We start from the raw sequence: 23,707 nt of genomic DNA, 5'->3' as shown, positions 1-23,707 counted from the left end.
AGAATCTTCTGAGTGCCAGGACTCCTATGGCTGCTGAGTTCTGCAGTGTGTCAATCAATAATCAGTTGCCACTCAGAAGCAGCAGCTGATGTTTCACCTCTGCCTAGTCTTGTTTTGGTTCCTGCTTTGTACATTTTTGTGTACAGCAGGCCAAATAGGCTATTGCAAAGAAACAAGCCTTTTCTGAAATGTGAGAAGTTAGTGTTCTTCCTGCATATGTGTGATACTTTTTGCCAGCCTGTTTTCTGCTCTGCTGAGTTATCTCACTTCCACTGGCTACTGTGGTTTAGCTAGGTATTTGTGGAGCTAGGCTGAAGTTAGTTAACCAGTATTACTTGTTGTGAAGATGTGATACACTTCCTGTTCCTGAAGGATATATACTGATAGCCTAGTAGATATCCCTGTTTCAGTATTTTAATTCATTGCTTTCTATAAGCAGTAATTGAGAGAGGTGGAAGCAGAAGCCAAGTCACATATTTCAGCTTTATGTTAATAGGTTCATGTATTCTATAGCAGGTACTATGGTAACATCCAGGGACTTCTTTTAAGAGGCTTAACTGAAAAGTTATCCCACAATAAAAAGCCACAGCTTTGAAGGCTCTGGCTCCCTTCAAAAAAATTACAGGTTAGTAGGTTCTTTTGCAAATCTGTCTTTTTGTAGTTTCATTTGTTTAGAAAACTGTTCCTGTTTTACTAAACAAAGCTTTTTGAAGCTTAAATTAGCAAAATAATGATTGCAGAACAGTCAGATGTGTATGCACATCCATATTTGTACAACTCTGTAAACCTAAAATAGGAGATTGTGAGCTGAGTAATTACAGACAAAATAAACAGGACCAATAAAACAAACTGTTGAGGCACATATACAGCTTCTTCTATTTTGCAAGTGCACAACTAAATTGGTTATCTGCAGATGATTTTAAATTAACATTTGGGGACTGCAATAAACTTAAAGAGTTATATCCTCATTTCATAACAGTTGATAAGGCATTTCAGCGTAAAGGAATATTTCTTGTATTTCTACTGCTGTATAGACTCTGCATGATGTCTTTTGTAATACAGGATTTACTTTAAGTGGTGACTGATTGCGTGTTATTTATCTAACTGAAGAGCATGGGCCATGCCTCTTTAATGGTATTCACAGCTATTGTAACTGAATATCTTCTTTCTTCCAAGCTGGTACATTTCCATGGCAGAATTCTGTCACTTCACAGATGTTCACAAATATAGTCAGAAGAGATCTCACAGGCAAACTTTTTGGGTTGTATGGATAAGCTTCAGTTAGAATTTGACAACCTAAGCGAGTTCTGTGGTCCAGTTCTAAGATGAAAACATGGTTGATCATCAGTCAGAACAGTGGGCTGCAGCTTATTAGGAAACAAATATGTTTAAAGGTTTGTCTTCAGAGCTTCTCTGTGTTTTTAAGCCCACTCATAAAACTCCTGTTCTGGTCTGCTTCATTTGAGCTTCTGTGCCCAAGTAAAGGTACAACACAAAGGGTTGTAAAACCACAGGTACTTCGCGCTCCTGCAGTCCTGTTTGGAGCACAAGAGCAACAGTGAGTGGAACAAGGAGCTGGAAGAAACAAAGTGTTTACTTTGTCACCTTGACTGTTGAGATGCAAGTCTAAAAGTGTTCACAGAAAAAAAAATATTAATGTCTAGAATAAGATTTTAAATACCTCTTTGCAGCTTGATAGGTAAAGACGTTTAAAGTTGAAAACTGAAGAATTCCAGTACCCTTGACAAATATTTAGGAAGTTTATTAAATGGGTATGATAGCTGTTAACACACGTTATTTAATTTAGCTTAAAAATTTTTTACTGTGATGATGTTTAAAGATACCTTTTCCTGTGTTTTCATTATCTGAAATGAGAATTGATCAAGATGGCAGATGAATGGGAATTCTGGAGTCAACGTGCTGTAAAGAGGGAGGAGAAAGGAGTGATCTGAGAGGTGTAAACATCATGAAGAGCTGTATGTTAGTGCTCAAAGGTGTTGCAGACTGACTGGTCTGGATTGTGCAAAGCATTTTCAATGAAGCTCAATAACTTTGAAAAGATTCTATGGGAAAGGTTTTCTGGTGTTGGTGCCACAAGGACAGAGCTGTGTCTGCTGGTAACCCCCACTACTGGTTTGGGGTTTAAGAGCATTATGTCATCTAAAACTGCAGGGTTCAGCTAATGAGCATGATGTATAATCCACCTAAGAAGAGGCCTGAATTTAATGAATTGTACCCTTTTTTATGTTAGCAACACTTTTGTGTTGTAGTACAGTGGGGGTAATTACAAGAATTGAAAGTTAATTACAAAAAAGTTTTTTCAAACACTATCTAGACTTGAAATTTTATTGCTGACAAAGAGGGGGCTCCCCTAGGATACAGTAGCCTATTCACTGAAGAAACTGAGCACTTCTCTTATATTTCAGTTAGTGCCAAGTGAGCTCTGAGGCTAATTAATCAAAACAAATTCACAATTAAGCCCAGGAAGGAAGATTAATTAAGTAGACAGTTAAGAAAAGTGCTGAAAAAGGGAGCAACCTTAAGGGGAAAGTATGAGACTCCCAGTACTGGCCCATGAAGGACGATTAAGTGATAATTGCAGAGGCCTTTTTGCATCTAGCAAATGCTGTCTGCCTTTTATTATGGCTGATTTTCTTAGTAGAAGCAGACATTTGCCTCATATGCAGCTAAGCTCTACTACGCACTTTTAAGGTAATTCACAGGTAAAGCAGAGAGGTTGCTACAGCTGTAAACCAGAACTCAGCTCCCAGACTTGAAAACTATTTTAGATAGTGAAAAAGCCCCACTGTGATTTAAAGACAAACAAAATGTTTGCTTTATTTTCCTCTTCATTTTGTAGCATACCAAGTCCATGTTAGCATCCTGTTTAACCTTTCAGACAAATTACACTGGGTGAACTATCAGAACTTAGAAGAGCTTCATTTTGTTCAGTTGCTCACCCCACTGAAGCTCACAGAATCATTACCTTGTCGTGAAATGGCTTCTGCTGCTTATGACCTTGCATTGGGTTTGTATGGCCGGGTTTTGATAGTGGTGGGGGTGGTTATTGGGATGGCTTCTGTGGGAAGCCAGTAGCAGCTTCCCTGTGTCTGACAGAGCCAATGCCAGAGAGCTCCAGTGCCAACCTGCCACTGGCCAAGGATGAGCCCACCAGCGTTTGTGGTAACTACTCCGTGGTAACATTTAAGAATGAAAAAATGTTACTGTGCAGAAGTAATAATTGCCAGAGAAGAGAGGAGTGAGGATATGTGAGAGAAACAGCCCTGCCCACACCCAGGTCAGTGAAGAAGGAGAAGGCACTGGAGCTGAGATTCCCCTGCAGCCTGTGATAGTAATGGGTGAGTGATCTCTCCCTGTCCTCATCTCAACCCAGGAGCCTTTCCGTACATTTCCTCTCGCCTTTCCAGCTTAGTGAGGAGAGTGATAGAGTGGCTTTGGTGGGCACCTGGCATCCAGCCAGGGTCAGCCCACAGTCCTGCATTCATGCTGCATGATATATTTGTGAGTTTTGCTGGAAAAAAAAAAGGAGGAACCTACAACACCAGTATTGTTTTAACTGAAAATATTTTAAATTTTCTTCTGAAGAACTTTTTAAGTTAGCAAAACTAATCTCTGATGAGCTGAAGCTTTTAGATGAGGCCACAGCCCCAGATTTCCTTCATCCCTCCTTGCTCATTTCCATTGTGAAATGTGATGCTAATGAAGTACAAAACCTCTCTTAATGTATTTGACTTAGCATGGGCTATAGATCTGTGTAAGTGTTCCCTTCTCCCCCCCCCTTAAATCTGGAACTTGTATTATTGCAGAAATTACAGTCAATAGGTCTCCTAAAGTATTTATTGAAATGTTGATAATAATTTATTTTTCTTCATGAAATTCCATGTGAAACTATGCCACTATGATGTATCTTTATATGCAAGTCTTGAAGTATCTGCCCAAAGTTCACTTTTGTCTTTTTATTCTCTTGGAACAGGCTGCAGGATGAGGCATTCACCTGCTGCTGTTTCAGCTCAGCTGTTCCATCAAGTTTCAATCTGCTCCTTCATTTTTTGTCTTGCTGCCTAAACTAATTTCCTGCCCTATTTGGATTGTATTTTTTTTACCAAAGCTTTCTTTTCTGTCTTTTTGCCACTTGCAAAGATTGAATAATTTCTTAGCTCAGTTCGAGGTGTTTTAATTATTTCAGAGGTGTTCTTGTGTCTGCATGTTCCTTTGCTACCTTTCCTGCAAGTTTTGTACAGGGCCTGGCATAGCTTCCAGTTTTCACCCTCAGAGAAGTGATGCAAAGCTTTCTTTGGCCTCTGTTCTTTGAAGGACTTTTGTGTAGTTTTAATCCCAAGAAGGTTGGCTTAGGATGTCACTGGCAAGGTGTTTGTTATTGTTATTATCATCTGCTATTTTCCTGGCTGCATAAACAGAACTGAGACTGCTTCAGGCCCACTTGGTTGCTCTTGAACCTTGTCCATCTGCTTAGACTGGCTCTGCAGTGCTGGAAGAATCCATCCTAGCACCATTCCCCATGGCCAGACTTACCCTGCAGCACCGTAGCATTGTGCTTTTTGCTCCTCTGAGAGCACTAATTCAGCGTGCTGGTGACTTCCCTTGCCTTGGCACAATCTTGATGTGTGTCTGCCATCACTTAGGTACCACGCCATACCCTGACTTTCTATTGGCAGGATAGTCCAGACATTCACCTGCTCTTACATCTTCATTCCTCTTGCCAGTGGGAATGCTGCCTGGCACCAGCTGGTTTTGGCACAGAGGTGTGCTCACTGTTGCATGTGTGGGTGTGGATCTCTGATGTGCCCTCTCACACCCTCTTGCTGCTTGACTTTTCTGGTAAATTATAGGAGAAAGAAATCTTCTTGGTTTTTAGTGTTTCTGCAGTGTCTAAAGAATCTAGACTGAAAAGAGCTGTGAAGGTTGGGTAACCCCTTAGGATCAGCTTCATATATTTCTCTTGGAGATGGAGCTGAGACCTGGCCAAGCACATGTGACATACCTTTCCATGTGGAACAGTTCTGTCCACAAAGTTGAAATCCCATCATCTCCGTTTTACCATTCTTAGTACCATGTGTGGGAGCATGTATTTGCAAAGCACATCAGAGTGTTGGTGTACACACTTGGCATCCTTATTCTTACTGCTGTGGTTACTGCAGAGAGGTCAAGAGGTACAGAAGAGATCAGGAAACAGAAGCTCATGTGAGGGGAAGGAGCTTATCTGAACCTGGGGCAGCCGGCTCTTGGTGGTCGTGCTTGAGCGGAAGTGTTGGATCAAATGACTTCTAGAGGTCCCCTCTGACCTCAGACATCCTGAAGTTGCAACTTGTGCTATGGAAGCTGCTCTTCCCTAAGTTTAGTTCACGCTTTTTTTGGGAAGACCCTTATTTCTGTAACCCTCAAGTGAAGAGCAGTCTTTTCCATGTCACACAGCAGCCCACCAGTATTGCCACCAGAGTGTGGGACAGTGCCTGAGCCCCAGCCACTGCCATCTCTTTCTCCACACTGAAGGACAAAATGTGCACATTAGGTAGAGTCACAAGTGTCAGCTTTAACCTTGCCTTTCTAGTCTTGGCTCTGAGGAGTCCCTCTAGGGCAGACACATGCCTGGGTTTGATGGGAAGCCCACTGCTCAGTTTGGGCGAATTAGCTAACACTTTTTGGGACATACGCCCCAAAACATTTTACTGTGTTTGGATAGTGGCTTATGATTTTCACCTGCAAGTCTTATCAGCAGTCTTTATTTTGTGCATGGGCTTTAAACCAGTTGAAAATTTGGTATCTTGCACAGTCCAGGCTATCAAGCATCTGCTTTTCCCATATAACTCTACCTGTGGCGTAGCAGTACTCAGCTGTCACTTGATGTGGGGAATTGCATCCGATGTTATTCTCTCAGCAAGCATTTTAGTTCCTGGTTATTCTCCCTACTGTCAGCAGCTTTTTGTGACCTTTGGAACTGTGGACCAGAGATTGTGAACCATTTGTGTAAACCCAAGTTAAAGGGAATTCAAGTACAGGCAAGATGTTCATAAAAATAACATGAAACTCACATGCACATTAACTACTGAGGCCTCTTGGTCCTTCACAAGATATATTTCATATTCAAAATAGCTTAGGAAAATACCTGGAGAGCAACAGGTGTGGCTTTGACAGCTCCAGGTTTTGCACAGATGAACACATTTGTCAGAGACCACTATTAGTGAAACTAAATTAGGCTAATGTGCTCTTTTGAGCATAATTGAAATGATACTAATGTTTTTATTGATTTGCCACTGGGGTAGGTAAATGCTGTGATGTCCTTGCTGCTGTGAGTACAATTTGCAGTTGTTCCACTTTACTGTCTTGTAACTCCCCAATATTATGGCACACATAGGTCTATTTTTAACTGTGTTAATTTGAACTAATTGCTGGATTTTTTTATAATTTAGAACAAGAGCAAGAAATGTGTTGTTGGACACCTCTTCCCCATAACTTTACCTGCAAATTGAAGATCATCTAATGCAGAGGCGTTCTAAAGAACATTGAACATTTTCATTGGACACCCCAGTTTTAGGGGCATGTTGTTTCATTGATCTTAAAGATCTTTCTTCAGTGTAAATGGTAAATACATAGTTTGTTATGAATTTTCTTTTGTATCAATAAATATTAAGTAATGCGAATCAGTTTAGATTTCTTTGATTTTAAATAATTTTAGAATCAGTTTTCTAGCATTAAATGTGGTTTTGAAAATGCAGGTAATTGCATGAATTTGACATGTGAAAGTGGCTTCAAAGAGGTCATGAACTGAAATGTTTCACTGTTTCTTTGGAGTTGTTGAAACATTCAAAGGGAGTTTGAAAATAAAATCGTTTTCAAAGGATAGAGTCATAGAATCATTAAGGTTGGAAAAGACCTTTAGGACTATCCAGTTCAACCACTAACCCAGCCTTGCCATCACTAAACCATGTCCCTGAGTACCATGTCTTTTAAATACTTCCAGGGACAGTGATACCATGTCCCTGGGCAGCCTGTTTCAGTGCCTGACCACCCTTTCAGTGAAGAAACTTTTCCTAATATCCAGTGTAAACTTCCATTTGTGTAACTTGAGGTCATTTGCTTTCATCCTGTTACTTGGGAGAAGAGACCAACCCTTACCTGGCTACAGCCTCCTTCCAGGTGGTTGTAGAGAGAGAAGGTCACCTCTGAGCACTTGGCCTTGTTGAACCTCAGATGGCAGTGGAGGTGAGATTTGAAAAATAGTTGACAGTAGCTTTGGTTGCAGTTTGAATCCCTGGTGTTCCTGCCAAACTTAGACAGAAACATCTGGTTGGAATGGTGCAGAATTATTTGGTATTCAAGTAAGTGATAATCAGAACTACATTCTGCTGCAGCCTGTGATCATTCACTGTTCTTCATATTTGGTATGTGATGACTTATGCTCTCCTCCACATTTTCTACAAAATTTTCAAGGTGTTTCCATTTAGCTGGAGATGGTGCTTCCTGAGAACAAATCTTGCATAGTCATCAGAGTGAAATAAAACAAAAACACCTCCCATTCCTTCAAGGAAAATACAGTCCATTAGTTTTTCATTTACCAGGAGCATCAGTTTTTAATGTTTTCCCCTTTCCCTTTATCTCCTGGGAATATCAATCTGCATAGATCTATTATTAATTCCACAGCAACAAGCTCATTTTCTCAAAAATCTTTACAGTGGGTGGTAAAAGTAGGTCTCCCCCGGAATTATTTAATATCCAAAGTGAACTCAAGTGTCCTATACATAGTGCTGGGTGGCTGTTGTGGTTAGTAGTGGTGGTTTGATGTTTTTTTCCTAGAGCATCTTTGCCTCATCTGAAGTCACTGTTTTCTATGATAAGTTGAGTGTTGTAGGGTTGTCCAGCATTTAGAATTGGGAGTCTGTATGAGTATTAAAAGTAAATCTGGAACCTAAACAATTTTTGGAGGTGAAAGGGTGAGGAAAAATTCTCTTGAATAGCAGCATACTATGCAATGGATGATAGTGTATTGGTGCATAAGCATTACAGAGAAGGGAGCAAGAGTGGTTTTCAATTCCTGGAAGGTTCTGGAATCTCTGTTTATAATGTTCACCTGTCAGACACACCCCAGTGTGGGAGGATGGATTGTAGGAGAATAGAGATAGTGCTGAAGGCAATCTCGCCCCTGAGGAGTTGTAGCTGTACTAATTACCAAAGAGTAGGAACAGCCTTGCCTTTAATAGGGCACAGCTGTGTCCAATAAGTTGTCCAGTAAGGATGGGTGTTATAAAAGGGTGGGTTAGCTGGGTGAGAGGAGAGTTGGAGTCAGTTGGCTGTGCTCCTGTGAGGAGCAAGGGTCAGGTCTTCATGTTAGGGTCAGTAAGAGTTAGTATGTGCTGCTAGGGACAGAAAGGGTCAGGTGTTCATGTTAGGGACAGTAAGGGTTGGTATGTACTGCTAGGGACAGAAAGGGTCAGGTGTTCATGTTAGGGACAGTAAGGGTTAGTATGTACTGCTAGGGACAGAAAGGGTTAGGCAGTAGTGATAGGGACAGGTAGGAGTCAGCCAGCTGTGCAGAAGAATGAGAAAAGGAGTCAGTGTTGTGAGGAGCTGCCTGTGAGAGCTCACAGAGAGAAGGTATGGAAGTCTTACAGTAAGACAATAAACTAACAGTGACATTCAGTTCCTATCCACCGCTGATTGCTGCCAAGCACTGACGCCAACAACTGGTGGCCTGTACGGGGATGAGTTCCAACAGTTGGTGACCCCAACGTGATCCTGTGGTGATCTGGGTAGAGAACTGCAGAGAGAGCAGTAATGGAAAAGGAGACCTAAATATTAAGTGAAGGAAAATTAATTTTGGACAATTTGTTAAGGATTTTGTAGAAGAAGTGTGTTGCATATGAGGAGCGGGCTCTATGTACTTTGCTTATGTGGTATAAAAGAAATGTAGTAAGAACAAATAAAGAAACTTCCTTTTGTGTTAACATGGGAGAAAGTACCCAGCAGTACCTTCATCCACAATACTGCCTGCTGCTCCCTGCAGGTGAGGTGGAGCGAGCCCTGCGTCCCCCTGCCTAGGTACGGCCGCAGTCTGGCAGGGTCCTGGGGTGGTGCTGGCATCCCCCTAGCTGCCAGTGTGCGCAGCAGAGCAGCGGCCACACAGCAGGACATAGAAGAAGAAATGTTATGAAAACAAGTACAAAACTGCATGAAGAGAAGCATTAAAGAGACAAGAAGGGAAGAAGCAGCAAACAGAGACATTGCTTTAGCAGACAGAAGAAGAAGAACTGGAATTGCAAGAGACAAAAGCAACAAAAAGGAAAAAAGAACAAGTGAATTTATTAAAACAGTAACAGGAACTGGAAACAGAGTAGTTCTGTTATTCAGTACAATGTGTTTATTTGCTGGTAAAACATATGAAGTACAGCTATTATTTTTTGTCATTATACATATGAGTTACAGCTATTAATTTTGTTATTATCCCATAAGTGTAGGTGTAAAGATTTGATGAGTACTTCATGAATTTAGAGAATGAATCAAGTTCAATTCACAGATGCATTCAAGAGTTAATGGAAATTACACAAAAAATGCTTGTACTGTGTTTACTGTCTTCTGCCACGGGGCCCTGCAGAGGACAGTGAACACAACATTAGTTTATGGAAAGCCTTAAGTTGATGTTCTGTACTGTGAAAAGCAAAACTAAACCAAAACTTAGATATATAAGTTCTTACTGTGATGTGTTGCCTGAACATTTGTATAACTGTTAGTCCTAAGTGAAATATGTAAATGTGTCATAATGTCAATTTACTTGAATATGTCTTTCTAAAGATGCTGCAACTTTGTAATTAAAAGAAAAGAAGGAATTGTGAGAGGACGGATTGTAGGAGAATAGAGATAGTGCTGAAGGCAATCTCGCCCCTGAGGAGTTGTAGCTGTACTAATTACCAAAGAGTAGGAACAGCCTTGCCTTTAATAGGGCACAGCTGTGTCCAATAAGGATGGTCCAGTAAGGATGGGTGTTATAAAAGGGTGGGTTAGCTGGGTGAGAGGAGAGTTGGAGTCAGTTGGCTGTGTTGCTGTGAGGAGCAAGGGTCAGGTGTTTGTGCTAGGGACGGTAAGGGTTAGTATGTGCTGCTAGGGACAGAAAGGGTCAGGTGTTCATGTTAGGGACAGTAAGGGTTAGTATGTCTGCTAGGGACAGAAAGGGTCAGGTGTTCATGTTAGGGACAGTAAGGGTTAGTATGTCTGCTAGGGACAGAAAGGGTCAGGTGTTCATGTTAGGGACAGTAAGGGTTAGTATGTACTGCTAGGGACAGAAAGGGTTAGGCAGTAGTGATAGGGACAGGTAGGAGTCAGCCAGCTGTGCAGAAGAATGAGAAAAGGAGTCAGTGTTGTGAGGAGCTGCCTGTGAGAGCTCACAGAGAGAAGGTATGGAAGTCTTACAGTAAGACAGTAAACTGATAGTGATAGTCAGTTCTCATCCACCTCGATTGGTGCCAAGTACCAACGCCAACAACTGGTGGCCCACACAGGATGAGTTCTGACACCCCAGGAGCAGTGGAGTGAGCATTTTGCTGGCAAGAGCCTTCCAAGAGGGCAGTATTTCCACCTACAGTTCTCGTGGTTCTTGAAGCCTTGTCTCATTTCCAGTATTTACCATTCACTGAAGCAGCAGAGAACCTGACTCTACAGCAGAGCCTCCTGTGGCCTCTTCTGAGCACCTGGGTAAGCCCACACCCATCCACAGTGCTTGTGCAGGTCGGGAATGGAAGGGTGGTGCTGGTGTTTTCCAGAGGGCCCAGACCTGGTGTGGTCTGAGCACAGTGTAGGTCACTGTAGGATCCCTTCAGGGCAGGACCTGGATCTGGAGTCTCTCTTTCCTCACCCTGACTCACTCAGACCTCTTTTGCTTGTGGTCTGACATGAGGAATGGTTACTGCTTATCTTCTTTACAGTGTTTAGGAGATGCTTTCATTCAGAACAGTCTCACAGTTTCTTGTTAATTGGGTCAAACCAAGGCATCGAACAGAAACAGCAATAACCACATAGATCATGTGCTGTGTTTTGATAGTCAAGAAAATTGTCTTTTTCTTTTACCTGCCCTAACCTGGAAGAATCAGAGTATTTGCCCTTCCTTGTGGCAAGCACATTTCTCTCTCAGTATTTTTCACAGAGGTGCACAGAGAGAAAGAAAGAGAAAACAAATTCTATTTCTGCTCCTTGTTTTTCTCATGTGGAATGTGTTTGGAGAATTGTTTACCTGGGGTGATTGCTTGATTGGATTCTGGTGGATTGTTTGGGCCTGATGGCCAATCAGATCCACTTGTGTCTGGACTCTCAGCAGAGGGTCATGAGTTGTTAGGTAGTTAGAGATGATAGCACAAGTAGGTCTGTAGTTTTAGTATCTTCCTTTATATAGTATATTAATGTATTTTAGCATAGTTATAATAAAGAAATCATTCAGCCTTCTGAAATAAGTCAGAAATCATTATTTCTTCTCACTGGATTCACTTGCATTTTCAACAGTTCCTATGCCCGTTAGACTCAGTCATAACTTCATAGAAGGAGGGCAGTTCCAGTAAAACTTGCACAGTGACCCAATATAAACTTTTTGGAACCAAGGATCTTTTTAGTCTGTTACATGGATGCATTGTTTGGCATTTGTTGTGTCCCTGGGAGGTCACAGTTTGAGGAGCTATAAGAAATGATAAACAGGTGAGGTGCATAGTTCATGGGGGCACATTGGAAGATGAGGCTGAATTTTTTTTGCATGTGAAAGAATTCAACTTTAATCTTTTTATCATAGGGGATAGAAAGCGAAGTGTGGGTCTTAAAAATTACCCCAGTCATCTGTGTTTCCCCACTGCATAGCAGGAGGAGGTAGGCTATCCTGTGGCTCTTACCAAGCAAAGGTTCTGGTGTTTATACAGTAGCCCAGTTTTGGGCATGGCATGTGCCACAAGCCACAGAGTCACTGCCTGGGGATTGCCAAGCCCCCCTCTGAGCTCATGTGCTTACTTGTGCTGTGACATGTGGTGGGCATAAAGGCGCATGTTTGTACTCGGGACTTGGGAGCAGCCATGGAAGCTTAACATTGTTCAGCAGTGATGGAAGAGATTATTAAAAGTCACATTTATTACATGTCTTTGGCAGCTCAGTGTTAGCTTTACCATTTGAGTCTCTTGTGTATTTTCAGTATCTCAAGTTAAACAGTTTCTCTCCTGTAGGAAGCCACTTGGTCACATTGGTAATGTGGTCTGCTGGTGCACATCTGTGACTGCTTTCTCATGGAATTCAGCTGTTACTAAAAAATGATTTTCATTCCTCTGCAGATAAGCAAGTTTAACTTGTCTGTTAAGGATAGTGTGATTTTTATTTTTTCTTCTTTTCTGTTTTCAGCTGAGTATTATCCATATGCATGCTTAACTGAAAGACTATATATCAAACCAGTGCCAAATGTTTTGGAGCCTGAAGAATTAAGATGGAAGTGAGTGAGGTGCAGACAGGTCTCCCGGCTGCCTCTCTTCACACTTAGGAGAGCTTTCCTCTGCTACAATAGCCTTGCTTTGCTTCAGGCACTGCCCCAGCCTGGTGAAGCTGGGCACGCATCAGTCTTGCTGCCATTGTGTCTGCTTTCTACTGCTCTGAGATCCCAGACTGTGCAAGAGACAGAGAGAAGCCCATTTCCAGCTCAGGCTGAATGTATTTAATATTTTTTTCTTTTTTTTTTCCCCTTTCCTCATGATGTAAGTAAATAGAGCTAATCTGTAGGATTTACAAATGGGAGTTCGGCCAGCCCTAATGAGTATTCATGGATTTGAAGTCCTGTGCTTGATTATTTTACATTTATGTCATTAAAATCAGGCTGCTTTAGGTTACTCTGCTAAATATTGCAGAAAAAAAGGCACTTGAACCAGCACTGAGCCAAGGATACTTAAACAGAAGGTAGTCTGGTAGCTTCCCTTCTGCTGGTTGCATTTCTTCCGCACAGCACACAAGGTGGTGGGTACGAACACTTCTGAACTCAAAAAACGTATTGAAGTGGTGGCTTTTGGATGTTAGTCTTTTCCATTCTCTCCCTGAAGGGAATGCAGCCAATTTGACCAAAACAAGTGAGTCAGAAGATTGCATGTGGCTTTCAAAAACAAATTTTTTTTTTCAGATTTTTTATGCTCACATCATCTTGCTCTGAATGAATGAATGCTGTATTGTTTTGGCATGGGGTTTGTTTGCATTTTTTTTTGGCAGTTCAGCCTCCAAACAAACTTCTTATAGCAACTCCCTGTAACCTTGGCAAGCACAGAAACTGCTAATATGCAGGAGCAAGTGGACACAAAACCCAGTCAAAATACACTGAAAGTAAGTTTTGAAGAATTTTTTTCTCATGTTTGAGAATGCCTGTTGCTCTTTTCCTTTTTCCTGTGTGTCACAGCTGCCAGGGACCAACTGTCTGCAGAGGATCGAAGACACATCCTGGGAGCTGGCGGCAGGACCGTGCCTCTGCTGAAGGCCAGCCAAGCGGTCTGCTCCACGTGGAGGGTGGAGGTTCCATCTGCCTTCCACCATCTCCAGACTGCTGTGACAGATGCTGTTTCCCAGGGAGCAAATCTTGCTGCATTGCCCTGGGCTCCAGAAGGCAGGCGTTGGAGGAGGCAGGAAATGAAGCCAAGCTTATGGAGTTGTTGGAGGAATGCAGAGAGATTGTACTCAGCCAGAGGAGGATGGCACCAGCACCCCTGCCCTGCTCAGGAGGTGTCTGCTCATTTCTGGTGTGCACAGTTGTGCTTGGGGGCACTGCTTTTTCAGCTGGCCCTGATTTTGAGGGTTCTGCTCTGCCCAATAAGATGTCTTGCTGCTGTCTGTATCCAGTAGCTCTGCACTGAGACTTCTGCCCTCCATTCACTCACCTTCTCAGAGGTTTATTCCTGTGATCCTGCATAGTGCTATTTTTAGTTATTGTTTGTATTTTTAATGAGTTGAGGAGAGGTGTCATCTTGTTTATATCCATGGAAACTGGAGCCATGGGTTTGAGTAATTAAATGTAAACCTAGGCAGGACTGCTGTTGCACTCACTGTATGCTGCATACAGGCATATAGTTTCATTTTGAGAGTTTGTGTTTACAGAAGACAGCAACTGAAATCCTGGTTTAGATTGTTCTTTACAGCCAAACTGCTGTGGTCTGAATGCTGCAAGAATTAACTTTCAGTGGAGCACATATAGTGGTATCAAGTTTATAGACCAAATGTAACAAACTTAGTGCCTCTGCAAGTGAAATTTTATTTCTTTTGTGGCAGACAAGGTAGGGAACATGTGTAGGGAAAAAACAATATTTAACTCAATCTCTTCCCTGAATGATAGCAAAACTGAGATTCTGTACATACCTGATACAGAATAGTCATCCTTTTTTATCACATTCCTTCACCAGATACATATTCAAGTTCTGTGTGAGCAGAGGTGTATTTGTCTGTATTCTGTAAATGAAGTTTTGTGATCACAAGTCATAGCTTCTGTTTTCCACTAGAGGCCAATGAAGCACAGGACAAGGCTGCTGCAAGGCTTTCAGGGAAAACCCCGTCTTTTTTTCCCTTCCAGACCTGTTGCTGAACAGTGGTATCTCCATCTTGATGATTATTTCTTCTTTTAGAAATGGTTTTCCCTCTAATGAAGTGGAATTCAGTCGCTGTCTTCCTCCCAGCATTTTGTTCCCAAAACCTTCTGAAAGTTCAAAAATTGGCATCTTGATTTGCTGATATGTGTTCCTTCCACGTTTTCAATTCCTAGCTGTTTACTATGTAGCAGCCTCCATGGAATAAAGGGCACATGGAAGAGCAATGGAAACGGTGAGTAATGCCAGTGCTTGGGACTTAAAACCGTTTCAGGAAATGGTACATCTTCAGCTACTACATTTTACTGGGGAGCTTCCTAAATTTTTTGCCTACAGGTGACTGAGCCAATGACATCCCATTCCAGCTGAGGCACAGGGTATTGTCCCTACTGTGACATCATTCTGCCCAAGTGCCTTTGCCTCCTGACTCCTCAAGTCATATCTCAGTCCTAAGTAATAACACTAGTCTTTTACAAAGTTTTTAAGAGGTCCAGAACAGCAAAAGTCCTCAAAGGTGATGCTGGTGGTACCAGCTCTGAGTCAGAGACAGAAGAAGCCATCTGGGATAATGTTTCTTTGCCTAGGAACTACCCCACATTTTCTGTCTCAAGTAAGTGAAGAATAATGCTGCCTAATGTGTTAGTTAAAGACAGAAATGTTTACAGTAAGACAAAGGCACTGCTTGGGGCATTAGCATGGAAGATGGTTTAGGATTTTGTTGCTGCCTGGAAGGAGTGCCTTGTGGGTGGCACATATGTGTGAGCCCCTCTGGATGCCACACTGCTGGGCCTAGTTAGAGCACTGTGCTCTGGCTGCTGATCCTAAACCTGTGAGATTTCTCTAGGGGTTGTAGGAAACTTGATTTTATAGAGAATTGGGGTTCTCCTTTGGAAGGATATACTGGTATGAATAGGCTGCTATGGTAGGAAGCAAAACTAAGGTGGGATTGCAGCTCAGAGGGTTGTCTAAGCTAGCTCTGATCACGTAGTGGCATGGCTCAAAACCCTTTGAGCTAGGGCACACTCATGGTCCCCCCAAGATTAATGAGCATCTGCAAGCCCCTGACCCAATCTATGAGCCAGAAGGGCTTTGCTGCAGCCTTTCTGTGGTTAGAGAGGGGAGGTGAAGCCGAGGCAAATGCTGCATGAGGCAGGCTCTAACCCATGAGGTGTCTCCTCCAACTTCATTCACCTGCTTTCTGCAAAGGATTTCCCAATATGGCAGGATGGCCTGCTTTGAAGTCTGTACCACAGAATATGGTAGCTGGCTCTTCCAGAATAAATGGTGTTTGCAGTATTGCACTGTTTGCTAGGCAGGGGCCTCTGGAAACCGCCTCTGAGTTGCCAGTGGCTTCAGTGAATATTGAACACCTTACTGTCAACTGCAGAAAGCTGATTTATTACTATTATTTACTCCTCATTAGCACTGATGTAACACAGCAGGGAATCGAGAGCAGCAGTAGCTTCCTGGCTGTTATCTGATGCTGCTGATGGCCATGTGTGTGCTGTGCTATGGTGTTATGTTTGGGCAGGGCCTGAGATAAGTGGGGGTAGCAGCTGGCAAAAATGAGGAAGAAAAGGGGATCTAGCTTAGCTTTATTTATGCCCTGGTGCTAGTAGTGTCAGAAACACTCATACGGTGTATCACATAAATTGAAAAATAAGTAAGAAGTGAGACTGACACATCAGCCTCCAGTCTAAAAGAGTCTACAGTTATTTTTGCAAAATGTGCTGTTTGTGTATTACTGGTCACATATGCTGTTTAATTTTCCTTGTTTTTCTGCTGTGCATCTTCTCTGTCTCTCATAGGTGGATGTCAAATAAAGTGTCACTGGGAATCAATGTTAAATGCTCAGTACCTATTTCAGAATAGAATTACAGAATCATTAAGTTTGGAAAAGACCTCCAAGATAATTGATGATCATAGACCTAGCAAGCAGTGCACCTGTCCTAGCCATGACCAGCCAGGAGAATGCTGTGGGAAGCAGTGTCCAAGGTTTTACTTGAAGCCCAGGTAGACAACATCCACAGCTTTTCCCTCATCCACTACATCCATATCAACTAGTCAGGTTACCTGGTCACAAAAGGAGATCATGTTGGTTAAGCAGGACCTGCCTGTCATATAACCCTTTGCTGGCTGGGCCAGAACCCCTGGTTGTCCTGTCTGTGCTGTGTGATGGTGCTCAAGATGATGTCTGTAAACTTCCCCAGTGCTGAGGTCAGGCTGACAGACCTGTAGTTCCTGGAATCCTCCTTCTTGCCCTTCTTGTAGCTGGGTGTCTTACTTGTTCACCTCCTGTCAGCTGAGGCCTCCCCGATTAACCAGGACAGCAAGTAAATGATGGGAAGTGGCTTGGTGAGCCACTTTGTGTTCAGATGTTCATGAAAGATTAGGACCTTATGATACAAGGTGCTGTGCAAACAAAAACTCCAGAATCTCTGTTCTACAGTGTTTATATTCTAACTGGCAAGGGGAACATAATTATAAGTGTAATTTTCCTGGTGTTTGTGCACTCCTTGAGACAGTGGGGCCACCCTTATAAACCAAGTTAATATTAATAATTCCTCATTTTCTGAAGAATGGTGTTACAGGGTGACTGCCTTGTTGTAACTGAAGCACTGTAAAGCAGGTGTGTAGACAAAAACACGAGCCCCCACTTTCTTGGTGGAGTTTCAAGACAAGCAGATCTCTCTGTTGAGGTTTGCCACATCAGAAATGTTCAATGAGAGCAGGGGCTTGGGGCATTTTCCTAGATGTAACTCCAAGCTGCTATTTCCCTTGGCAGGTGACAGTACCTTCCTTCCCAGCTGTTTCACCCTCCTGTAAAATGGGTGATTTGGACTTGCACTTTAGCAGCAGTGGAGGAAGAGCCTTGGGTTTGACAGATGCTGAGCAGAGGCAGTGACTCTTGCATCTTATGTGAGGCACAAATGGGGGATACTTTTAATACTTCTTAATATGTTAAATTAGAGGAATGTTCAGCCCTGTTTTCTTGGTGCAGGTCTTAACTCTAGACATTGATTTTGTCCAGGGAATAAGTTCTGGCTCCTTACAGCACAGACTGACTTTGGGTGGAGCTAGCAGTCCTGTAGTCATGCTCAGGCTATGGCATATGGAGGTGGCAGTTCTGTGTTTGGCCAAGGCAGAGATGCTGGCATCAATCCTCAGCTGCTGTTCAACTCAAGCCAACAACTGCATGAGGGTGCACTTCAAGCTGCTCTGACTGGGAAAAGTACTATTAGATCAGTGCATGTTGTATTTTATACTAAGCCCTTTATGCCATCCCCCATATCACAAGTCAGCGGGATGCTTATGAATGAGCGGGAATGTTTGATCTGGGTCTGTAATTTTGTTAACTGTTTCCCCTTATATTAATTTACATTTGGGTGATTTTGTGAGAAACTATAGCAGAATTTAATAACACTAATATTAAAAAACTAATATCAGGTCTGCATATTTCAATCTGATTTGTAGTTTTTATCTTGATTAAATTATGCATTTTTAATGCAAGCCCTTCATTTGTCTGCAATAACATGGCACTGTAACCCCCCGTGTAAAGCGAGCACAATTCAGTGCCCTTTTTGCTCCTGCTGGTCCTGGATGCAAATTTCCTTGTTTCTCGGTAATCTTTTCTCTGTATCCATCATAGTGCTTGCCATTGCTTGCCTAAAATAAAACGTCATTGCAAATCCTGATTACCCTTGAAAGTTGCTCACACATTTATTTCCTAGGCTTGATATATTTCATCCTCTTGCACGTCGGAAATAGATTTAATGAAACATGGGAATTTGTCTGGGAGAAACAGTTCATGATTCTTTATCTTTGTGTGTTTTTTTCCTCCCTGTATAAAATGGTTTTGATAAATACACCCCCTCCAAACCCCCTAAATTTAAACTGTTTTTCATTTTAGTTTGGAGAGCTGACGCAGAATAGTTATTCTTTGTCAAAATCTTTCCTTTTTCTTTTTTGCAGGGGATACAGACAAGAATTCACTCTGCACCTCACTGTAACATTTCAGTGATTCTCCAAAGTCAACCACACCAAAGTGTGGTTGAAATGGTAACAAGAGAGCTCAGGATCACATTGCAGTCAATAGCAAAAGGAGTGTTTTGTTCAGTGACACCAGGATGTCGTGCTGCTGGGGTTATTTGGTAAGTACATCCTGTTCCTGATGCCCTCAAGGTTTATTTGGTATATATTTTTGGTATATTTATTTGTGTGAGGTTGATTGCAAGTTTTGCCTTTTCCACGTAAAGAAACAAAGGTGGTACCCAGTTCATCTCTTTGTGGCTATCTCATAGAAACCTTATATCGATCTGGAGAGCTGTGAAAAAGAGACAGCTGGGGCCTCAGAGCCAACCCAACCTGCTTTTATCTTAATTTTTAAACAGTCTTAAAATTTTCTTCTTTAATTTTGCTACCTGCTAGGAGGCAACAGTCCTGTTAGCTACTACCCTCATCTAGTTTTTACTATCCAGTCTGCACAGGAATAAGCCAGCATGGATGAGCCTCAGATACCATTTTTGTTTTAAAAAACTTACAAGATAATGCCATTTTCACAATGTAGTCTGCCTATAATTTTCCAAACACCAGGTAAAGTTCTGGGCTGTGAACTTAAACCCACGGAGAGAAAAAAAAAAAAAAAAAGAAAATTGTTCCACCAGCAGATTCACAGCTGGCTTTAGTGTTATAATAATTTGATATCCTTTTTACCACGGATCTGTGATTTGTTTGCTTTTCCAAGCAGGACTGTTTCCCCACCTCTTTTCCCTTAGATTCTCTCATATTCATGTTTATCAGTTACACACAGAAATAAAACTGTTTTATGGTGAATACCCTCATTAATGTGCTTTAAACACTGTTGACTTTAAAATGATCCACTCCAGAGCTCCAAAGGCATTTTCAAGATTAAAAGTATCATTCCCCTTTTAGCACAAACAATGTGAAGGCACCAGGTAGAAGGCAGAGATAGGGGAAAACCATTTCCAAAGCTGAAAGGGATTCAGGAGATTTAGCTACAGCCTATCCAGCTTAAAATAAAGTTACAGCCCTGTCCTTTCCTGTGGCTCACGTCTCTGACAGCAAACGTCATTAAAGCCATAGAGGGAGGCATCGCTGCTTGTTCTGAATCACTGAAACTCGACGACCAAGAAAATAATGCCAACTAATGCATCCCCTCTGGGGCCCAGTCCTTTAGTGTTTTTTTTGGTTGTTTTTTTTTTTTTTGCCTCCATTTGGGCAGGGAATACTGTGAAGGGGAAGCTGTGCATCAGAAGGCGATGTCTCTGGGTACTGGATATACATCTTCTGAAAATTTAGACCCCGCCCTTGCTCTGAGGATTCAGGAAGTTTTCCGGAGGCACTAAGTGTCATTTAAGCTTTCAGATGTTTTAAATCAACTTCCCAACGTTTACCAGCATGATCTCCTACCTCATTCACCTGCAATGAGCCTTAAACATCCATATTCCTGAACTGCCTTTGCTTTCATGTTCAGTTTCACTCTTACTAAAGAAACAAAAAGGCAAATTATTCACTTCATTTTCAGATCACATTTGGGGAGTTCCATACTCAGCCCAGCTTTACTGCATAGAAGTCTCCCTTCTTTTTGTGTTTGTGGAAGAACTTGGCTCATGATCCTTTCTGCAAGCCAGAGCTCCAGGCTCCCAAAATCTCATCTCTGCTTCTCTACAGTTGGAATTCAGGTGCCTACCAAAGCCATTCTATCACTCCCCTCCTCAGCTGGACAGGGAAGAAGAAATATATCAAAAGCCTGATGAGTTGAGATGAGGACAGTGAGAGATCCACTCAGCAATTACCATCACAAGCAAAACATATAACTTGGGGAAAACTTTAACATTACCAATCAGATCAGAGTAGGGTAATGAAAATAAAAACTAAATGTTGAAAAACTTTCCCCCATCTTTCATCCTTCCTGGGCTTAATTTTCCTCCCAAATTTTCTACCTCCAACCATGTGGATGGATGGGATTGTGGTCAGTTCATCACAATCTCTCTGCTGCTCCTTCCTCTTCACGGGGAGGAGTCCTCTCACTCTTCCCCTGCTCCAGAATGGGGTCCCTCCTGCAGGAGACAGTCTTTCATGATCTTTTGGCAGCACGAGTCTTTCCCATGGGCTGGAGCTCTTCACAAACTGCTCCAGTGTAGGTCACTTCCATGGGGTGCAGTTCCTCTGACACAGACTGCTCCAGTGTGGGCTCCCTGTGGGGTGACAAGTCCTGCTAGAAAACCTGCTCCAACACGGGCTCCTCTCTCCACAGGGTGTGACCGGTCCCGCCATGAGCCTGCTCCAGCATGAGCTTCCACAGGGTCACAGACTCCTTTGTGCATCCACCTGCTTAGGCATGGAGTCCTTCATGGGATCACTTCTCATCCATGTACCTCCCATGGGCTTCAGGGACACAGCTGCCTCATCATGGGCTGCACCATCTGCAGGGCTGTTCTCACATATTTTTGCTCCACTCTCTGGTTACAGTTGCTCTTGAGGTAACTTTTGCCCCTTAAATCTGTCACCCCTGAGATGCTACTGCCACCACTGATGGGCTAAACTTAGTCCAGCAGTGGCTCTGTCTTGGAGCCAGCTGGGACAGACTTTATTGGACATGGGGGAAGATTCTGGCAACTTCTCACAAAAGCCACCCCTGTAGCACATCCTCCTACTGTACCCTGCCCAACCTGGCCATGTAAACCCAACACATGCAATAATAGTGCACTTTTAGGGGTTCCCTGCACAGGTGCTTTTGACTGTACCCCTGAGCCCTTGTAGGTGGGCTGCAGAATCATTCCTGTGAATCAAAGCTGTCCATTCCCATGGCTGCTCCCGGCCCACGGTGTCTGCCATGCATCCTCAGAGCAATAACGAAGCTGTCACTTGCACCCAGCCTTTGCGGATTACCCACATACATTTTGTTCCTGTAAAGCCTCTATTAAGGATGCCATTCCGTGATACATATTTAAGTCAGTATCTCGGCACCACGGTTGCCTGCGTGAAAGAAGCCGAGAAACTATTACTGTGAAATTGCCTGCAGCTCTTGAGCACAGGAGGTAGCAACTGGTTAATAGTTTCTTAGACAGCCCTGGCAGATGTGTCAGGTTGCTTCGCAACTGCGCACCTCGTGGGAGAGCACAGCGTGCGAAGCTCCCCCCTCCCAGTGTCCCCTCCTGTAATTACTCCATAGCATCATTTCTATAGTGTCAGCAGCAACATATGGACCAAGCACTATTTTGCAGGACTAACCACAAAGAAGGAAGACTGCAATTATGTGTCTGATGATTCCCCAGGGTAGGCACAGGTTGTTTTGTGAAGGCAAGAGAGTCTGAAAGAGGTGGGATTATGATGAGTGTGGCCATGGAAGATGAAACAGTGGATAAAATTACCTTTCACCTTGTGCAGTGCTACTGTCTTACATGACACTGCTTCCAGTCTTGCCTACAATGGGAATTCAAAAAGGGCAGCTGCAAAATAAAGCATCCATTTGGCATTCAACTCACCAAGTTGTTCACTACATGGTACATGTTGAGTGAGCAGATAAAGAAGGGTGCAAGGCCACATTACTTTGATACCAACAAAACAGCCTTCTCTTCCTTAAGCTTGTAAAGAGCTCCGGGGAGTTCCCAGTCAGAACTGAGTGCCTGGACTGTTACAGACCTAGGTTTAGGTGGAAAACTCCTGTAATTGTCTTTTAAGTCCTATCCAAGAAAGAGAGAAATATTTTTTTAAGGCAGTCTAGCCTCTCTAACCCTGTATTAAAATAATTTTGCTGTTAAAGCCCTATTTACCAATTATCTATTTAATTTCTGTGTTTATATTAAATGCATAATCAGATTATATATAAGCTGATTTATGCAAGGAGACAACTGAAAAAGATTAAACACTTTTTTGCTGGTCATACCCACATTGCAACAGCAAAACTCATGCCAGAACCCTATAGGAGAGGTCAGCAGTTGCTGCTATCAATAATGCCAAACCTCCCAATTTGTCAGGGAGACACTGTGATGGCTATGCACTGAGCAAGTCATGTCAGCTGCCTCCAAGGCTCCAAGAAAATCTTACCAAAAAGACCCAAATGAGAGTCCTTCCTTCCTTCCTCCCTCCACCCCTCCACCTCTTCCCCACTTCCTTCCTTCCCCCAAATTTGGTGTTTACCAGGAATGATTTTTGTCACCACTTCAAAGCAAGGGAAAAGATTTTATACTTTAAAAATAATATCAACTGCTTATATTTGATTTTGTCTTACAGTAATGGTGGAAATAAAGCTGTTATGATCTCTGTGACAGTCACTACTGCTAATGCCTATCATAAAAGCCAGTAAAGAGGCAGATATGTTGATTTATCATGTATTGCTGCTCCCATATATCTACTTTCTAATAAAAATCTGTGGAATTATTGCTTACACTGAGCTTCATGTGCCCAAATTTGTATAGCTAACTTCTCCTGGAAGATTTCAAAGCTTTATTTATGGGAGGCTTTTATCTAGCTGTAAGGAAAGCACTTGCAATGGGAGCATGCCTACCCTCGAGACTCAAACCCGTTAAGCGTACAGATTTATGCTACCCAAATTCCCCAGTGGAAAACATGCTCTTTTTCTGAGCTCTCGATTAAAACCTGGCTCCAACACATGTTTGCTGGCACTGAGGATGCTGGTAACCAGGGATTTTTGAATGAGCCCCAGATAAGTCATCCAGCACCATCTCTTCAGGCAGGATCACATGTATCACTTAAGATCAAGCCTTCCTTCTAAAGCCCCTAAGGGTTATTTCACAGCTGTGGTTTTTTTTTCCTCCCAGAAGAATTGGTTTCTTGCCTGCTTCTTAATCTTATCACAGAAGGATTTTTTTTCAGATTTTAGAAATTAAATTGTTTGTTTTAGAGTTCGCTACCTGCACAGACCATGTGCTGAGAAGAGCAATGTGTTATTTTGAGCCAAACGATCTTAAATATAGTCTTTGGGACAAGATGTCTCCCTATCTTTCCTCTACATTTCTTGCAAATTATGATGAATTTTGACAGATTTAAGAACCAAAGAAATATACCAAGTGCCAAGCTTTATCTCCAAAAGGTTGTGAGATGAAAAAGGTTGATGCCTT

The 23,707-nt window shown here is 42.5% G+C and overlaps 1 protein-coding gene and 1 long non-coding RNA gene across 2 annotated transcripts in view; both read left to right on the top strand.

Annotated features, from left to right (window-relative positions):
* The window catches only part of CENPC (centromere protein C), a 206,596-nt gene that overhangs the window by 32,742 nt on the left and 150,147 nt on the right, over window positions 1–23,707 (top strand). The gene's annotated exons all lie outside the window — the stretch shown is intronic.
* Window positions 479–6,683, top strand: LOC137472327 (uncharacterized). Its single transcript, XR_010998116.1, has 2 exons — window positions 479–3,359; window positions 6,450–6,683. It is a non-coding gene; the product is annotated as an uncharacterized lncRNA (long non-coding RNA).

Source organism: Anomalospiza imberbis, chromosome 4 (genome assembly GCF_031753505.1).
Source record: "Anomalospiza imberbis isolate Cuckoo-Finch-1a 21T00152 chromosome 4, ASM3175350v1, whole genome shotgun sequence".
Taxonomy (NCBI): domain Eukaryota; kingdom Metazoa; phylum Chordata; class Aves; order Passeriformes; family Viduidae; genus Anomalospiza; species Anomalospiza imberbis.
This window is presented reverse-complemented; position numbering and strand designations above follow the sequence as displayed.